The sequence below is a fragment of the Ostrinia furnacalis genome, unplaced genomic scaffold (assembly GCF_004193835.3).
Source record: "Ostrinia furnacalis isolate ACB-3 unplaced genomic scaffold, ASM419383v2 OfSCF0312, whole genome shotgun sequence".
Lineage (NCBI taxonomy): Eukaryota > Metazoa > Arthropoda > Insecta > Lepidoptera > Crambidae > Ostrinia > Ostrinia furnacalis.
In genome coordinates, this window is record NW_021130551.1 from 1,014,398 (window position 1) to 1,020,478 (window position 6,081).

Below are 6,081 nucleotides of genomic sequence, written 5' to 3' on the forward strand. Positions count from 1 at the left end.
AAACTAGCTGACCCGGCGAACTTTGTTCTGCCTTAAAGCCAATAAATAAGCAAATCTTTCCTTATTTGCTCACCGTTCAAACCTACCCTGGACTACGACAAACATTTTAACACCAAAATCAGCTCAATCGGCCCAGCCGTTCTCGAGTTTTAATCAGACTAACGAACATCAATTCATTTTTATTTATATAGATTACGACAGATACACTAACGCCAATGTGGCAGAGTCTACGGTGATACCAAATGTAGTTTACACAAAACAAAATACTTGCCCCATATTCTTGAATTTATGGATTTATAATCGCTTGAATAAAATGCCGCCTTAAAGAATGTAGTTTTATGTAAAGCGCATAAAGGTAGTTATTTATTAATCAAGTATTTTATAGCCTTTTATAATTTATCGAGGCGTCTTGCCAACTCAAAGTTTCAAAAACTCAAGCCTAATTTTACTACCTTTTTATATTCAACGTAATGTTAAATCTGTGGACGTACAATAAACAATGATGTAGGTAATTGTCCGATCTTTGTAGTTAGTTTACTACAATTATAATATCTATTGACGACATAATGTCCTCCTTTGTTTATATTAAACTAATAATAATAAAATGCCTGACATGCCTACATACAGATTTGATCAGATCAGGTATACAAATGGCCGAAAGTAGTACAAATAAAGTCAATTTTGTGATAATTATTTTCATCCGTCACTATAATAAATTAAAAGAAGATTAGATCCGTGCTTTTTTAGTCGGAGATTTATATTTGCATTAATTTTTTTTTCTCAAATTATCCTTTATAAAATTTCTCGAATAATATTACAAAAGTACATATTTTGAAAAGATAAGAAACATCAATATATAACCAAGGTTTTGAATGTTATGTGTACGCCAAAATATTTCACAGGTGAAATACATATTTTATTATATAAATAACCAAAACATATTCAGGGAAAATAAAACAAAAAGAATAATAAAGTCACAAGGTATGTTAGTTTAAAATTGTTGAATGCTTTATCAATAATTATGAATTATTCTACACGTATGAATTATTAAGAATATAATGTACCTAATAATTGTATAATAGATTATAAATAATGTAATAAAAGATAATAAAAACACATAGAGACGTGGTGATGAATATTATGTATATGAAGATATATGTATGATATAAGTCTGATTCGGTGCTAGTAAAATTAATCATTTTAAACAATTGGCACAATAAAAAATTTGTTCCTTTTCGTCAAGACCTCTTGACATGTAAGACTAAAATAATAATAATAATTTAGAAACGTTGTAAGAAATGTTGATTAGAAAATATAATTATAGATTTCAAACAAGCTAAAGTGATTAGAATAAAAGAAATAAGAAAGAATTCTTAATTTTCTATTATTTCTATTAAACTTTTTACTGTCGAACTCGACCCAAAACTTTTTTATCTATTTCAATTTTTTTGCCGCAATGATTTATACACAAGTATGTTTTATTTCAAAACTTCGTTCTTTCGTACATTATTTTATATGAATTCGGGCAGCTTGTTTGAAATTAGACCAATTTACGATTCTAGTTACCAGTTTATTAATTATAAATAGTTTTTGATAAAATCGTGTACCTACAACTAATCAATTTATATAACAATAGATATAATTACTGTTTTTAAACTTTTCCCGATAACTTGTGCTTGTTGCTTAAAACTATACGTATTTTTGTAACAGAAAGCCTGTTGAGTAAGTAAGTATGGTGTAACTTTTTAAATTAAATGAAATCGTAAAAAAATTTGCATAGGAATTACAAGTATAAACTAATTTTGAGGATAGCGCCGTTTATGAAATGCAAATTATTCATTAATGTAATCATAAAATAACCAAGTAACTTGAAATAATATTTTAACAAAACATTCCAGCAACGTATGATAAAACTAACCTACTTTAGTAATCATAATATCTACTATAGTTGTTGCAATTCACGAAGGCGAGTGAGCTTTACATGTGTGGGGGGTCGCTACTGTTGGTTTTTCAAAGGTTTTGATAGACATTAATCATAAGCTATCGTTATTTGCATGTAGGTACACGTACACACACACAAGTAAAGCTCACTCGCCTTCGTGAGTTGCAAGAACTATAATCGTATTAGCACAACACTAACTGCTAACTCCTCAGTAACTATGCAAACATATATTTTCTGATCACTGCCTTTGTATGCCAAAGTAATATAACAGGAACATGCTGGGTGCTAACAAATAAAATTTGTGAACAGTCAACAAACTTTATTTAAAAATCAGTGTCTCTTATAATGTAAAATTGTTAAAATTAGAAGCTTTTAATGATTTTTGTGATAAGTAGGACCAGTCTACGATACCAGTCTGATTTGCAGTTAATATTTGTTACTCCAAAAATTTAAAAATAAATGGAGACAATGAGTATATTGTACACTAACATGTTTGTTTATGTTTAATATTTTAAAGAAATCATATTGATCTCAGAAACTTTGTGCGTAAAATTGCAATAAAATTTACTGTCACTAACATTAAACCTAGCACTTAGCAGGAATGTGAATATTTTTCGGCGTTAAGGGTCACGCACGCCGAAAAAATACATTCCAGATTCTCGCTTACTTGAAAGATTTATTGTTCCGTACTCAATAACTAAATCCCAGTTCAAAATATGCATAAGATTGCCTTCTATGTTGAAATAAATGTAGATAATTGAAGTACTCCAATCTTCCATGAAATAGAAAAAAAATACTTTTCGCTTACAAATTGCCAAAGTGTACAAAATATGTAAGTATAACTAATTCTTTTTGCATTTTTATACACGGTGTTCCAAATAAGATTTACAGAAATTCTCATATTCAATTACTTATTTCGGGTCATCCTTTTATGCAATACAATAACAAAAATTTATGTACCTACTTTTATTGTGTAATCGATTCAAATACATTTTATTATGAGTGAGTATGAAATAATCTTATTAATATGAAAACATGTTATGAAATAATAAATTTATTTTATGAAATCGTATTGTTCATAGTTAAATCAATATTTTTTCTGATTTATATAAAAATCTGAAAATAATAACACGTAATAATATACGAAAATATAGATTTTAAGTAAAATGTGATGTCATTTTTGTGTATTGTGCCTTGAAATGCATCAAGGTGAATCCACGTTGGGAACTGTATTTCCAATTTTATTGTAAGTAATGTAATGTTATAATAATAAACTGATTATTACCAAATAATACATTTGTTTCTGTTCTACGCAGTTTTCTCAATATAAATCCATTTCGTTCGTTTCAGCCGAAAGACGTCCACTGCTGGACAAAGACCTCCCCCAAGGATTTCCACGAAGACCGGTCCTGCGCCACTCGCATCCAGGCACCTCCCGCGACCTTCACCAGATCGTCGGTCCACCTAGTGGGAGGCCTGCCCACACTACGTCTTCCGGCTCGTGGTCACCACTCAAGAACTTTCCTGTCCCAGCTGCCATCAGCTCTCCGAGTTATGTGCCCCGCCCACTGCCACTTGATTTTAGCGATTCTGCGGGCTATGTCAGTCACTCTGGTTCTCCTACGGATCTCCTCATTTCTGATTCGATCACGCAGGGAAACTCCGAGCATAGCACGCACCATCGGCCTTTGGGTGACCTTGAGCCTTCTTATGAGGCCCATAGAAGCCACCACGTCTCAGCTCCGTATACCATCACTGGCAACACACACTGGTCAAAGACTTTTGTCTTGAGACACTGCGGTATTTCGGACGTGAGAATATCGCGAAGCTTCCCGAACGCTGCCCACCCGAGTTGGATTCGACGATGGACCTCTTTCTCGAAGTTGGACCTAACTGAACTGTTTGTCCCAGGTATACATAATTGTCAACAACTTCGAGTGTATTGTCTCTAACCTTTAGAGGAGTGGGTACAACAGGCGTTCAAATCCATTTATTAACACTATAACCGCCGGAATATTAATATTATTCTACACTAATACTTAATATAAATGCGAAAGTAACTCTGTCTGTCTGTCTTGCTTTCACGCCTAAACCACTGGACCGATTTTGATGGCATAGAGATAGTTTGAGTCCCGGAAAAGGACATAGGATAGTTTTTATCCCGGTTTTTGAAACTGGGACGCGCGCGATAAAGTTTTTCTGTGACAGACAAAATTCCACGCGGGCGAAGCCGCGGGCGAAAAGCGAGTCATAATATAATCACGGACTAAGCACGTGAACGGCTGTTAAAGGGTTAATATTCATAGGTACCTACTTACCTACTTAAATGAGATTACGAAGATACTCGTCGGTTCCCTTTGTAAGAGAACTATAATTTACCAGAGACAAATTAATGGAGTATTTGGCTTGACTTAGACCCCACAATGTGTTCTTTGCCATTGAATTTGTATAATATTAAAAATAAAAATAATAATATTCTTCTTTGGTCCTTAGAAATTGACGGAAACCAGACATTGGTGAAAAATGAGGAGTCAAGGCCAGATGAGCTAAGGAGACAGTGTTAACAATGGATATGCACCTGGGTTAGTTTCCATTTATTTATATCATAGATCAGCTTTTCAACTGAAAAATACAGAACCATTTATACTACCAGAGCCTAAAGATTCGAGTAAGTCCCTAAATGTCCAGGAGGGTCGTTAACCCAGAAACCCATTAATTAATTTAATGTACTGTTCTGGCTTATCACGCGGAGTCGGCAAGTTCCGAATCTATCTTATCTGGTGTATCGAGGCAGTTCGTGCGCGGCGGCCACAGGCGACATGCCACGAACAATCGATGGCGCGGCCCGCGACGTCGCCGCCCCGCGTGACAGCACGCCACCGCACACTCGCATCCAAATTACTCCAACCATTAATAAACCATATTGCTCTAATTTGCCTCCGCTATCTGCTTCTTTTAATAAACCACAGGAAAAACGTCCCCCGTTATGTGTACCAGTTGTTTTTTTGCTCCCTTTGACATCGGTCTTTTTTTATACCGCTCCGCAATTAACTTTATCAGCCGATCTGATAATTTGCTCGGAAAATGGCTAAAGTGAATCAGCTGACGGAGGAGGAGATTAGTAGGGTAAGTCGGTCTATTGTGGTTCATACTTATACGCGTGTGGGTATAGAGAGGCGGTTATGAGAGCCATAAGCTTTTGGATCGACCGTTGGAGCGGCGTTATAATGTGTGCGTTTGTTCGCACTGTTACAGATAGCCCTCGCACCCTATANCTCTGAGGCTCATAACAGCACGCACTACACATCAAAAAGAAGTTTTATTGCCTTTTGATGTCGGTTAGTTCGCATTTGGTTGGATGCTCTGCGACGGTGAATGTCGTTAGATTGACGGGCTCTTACATTTAATACCTAACTGGCTCAATAGCAAACTTTGCCACTTCAACGTCGATCCAAGAAGTTTAATAACCTGCCACAATTTGACACGCTATGATCGTTTGCTTGCTTAATTTAGAAAGGAGACGAGTAGATTTTTATTTTTGTTTTCATGATTTGAAAGAATTATCCTAACCTAATTAGTAGGTACGAGTATAACTTGTACTGATTATTATTCTGTGGTATAACGCTTTTGTCCCAATAAGTATTTATCAAAGCGGAAGATCTAACTACCTAGTAGGATCTATTGTTTCATGGATTATTTTGCATTTGTAATAAAAGTAATAATTTTAATTAAATTTAATTGGGCATAGACCTAAATAAGTAGTGTTGCTTAACTTCAAGCGAACTTTATTCCATCATAATGAAATATTTGAGTCATTTTGGTGTAACGTAATACCTACCATTTTAACAATTTAAAATTAATATCAAAAAAACCTTTTTAAAAACTATATTTTTTTTAAATGTTCTAAAAGTAATAAAGCAAGTTTAAAATTAAATCAAATCCATAATATTACGTTACTAAATTACGAGTGTAGTGAGTGTGTACTCGCGTAGTAAATCTCGCGACAAGCTTTTATAATAATTACGAGTATTCGTAACGTATCTTCTTCTTTAATATAAAAATGAATCACAAAATGTGTTGGTAAGCGCATAACTCAATAACGTCAGGGACAATTTTACCAATTCTTTTTTAAAGGACGG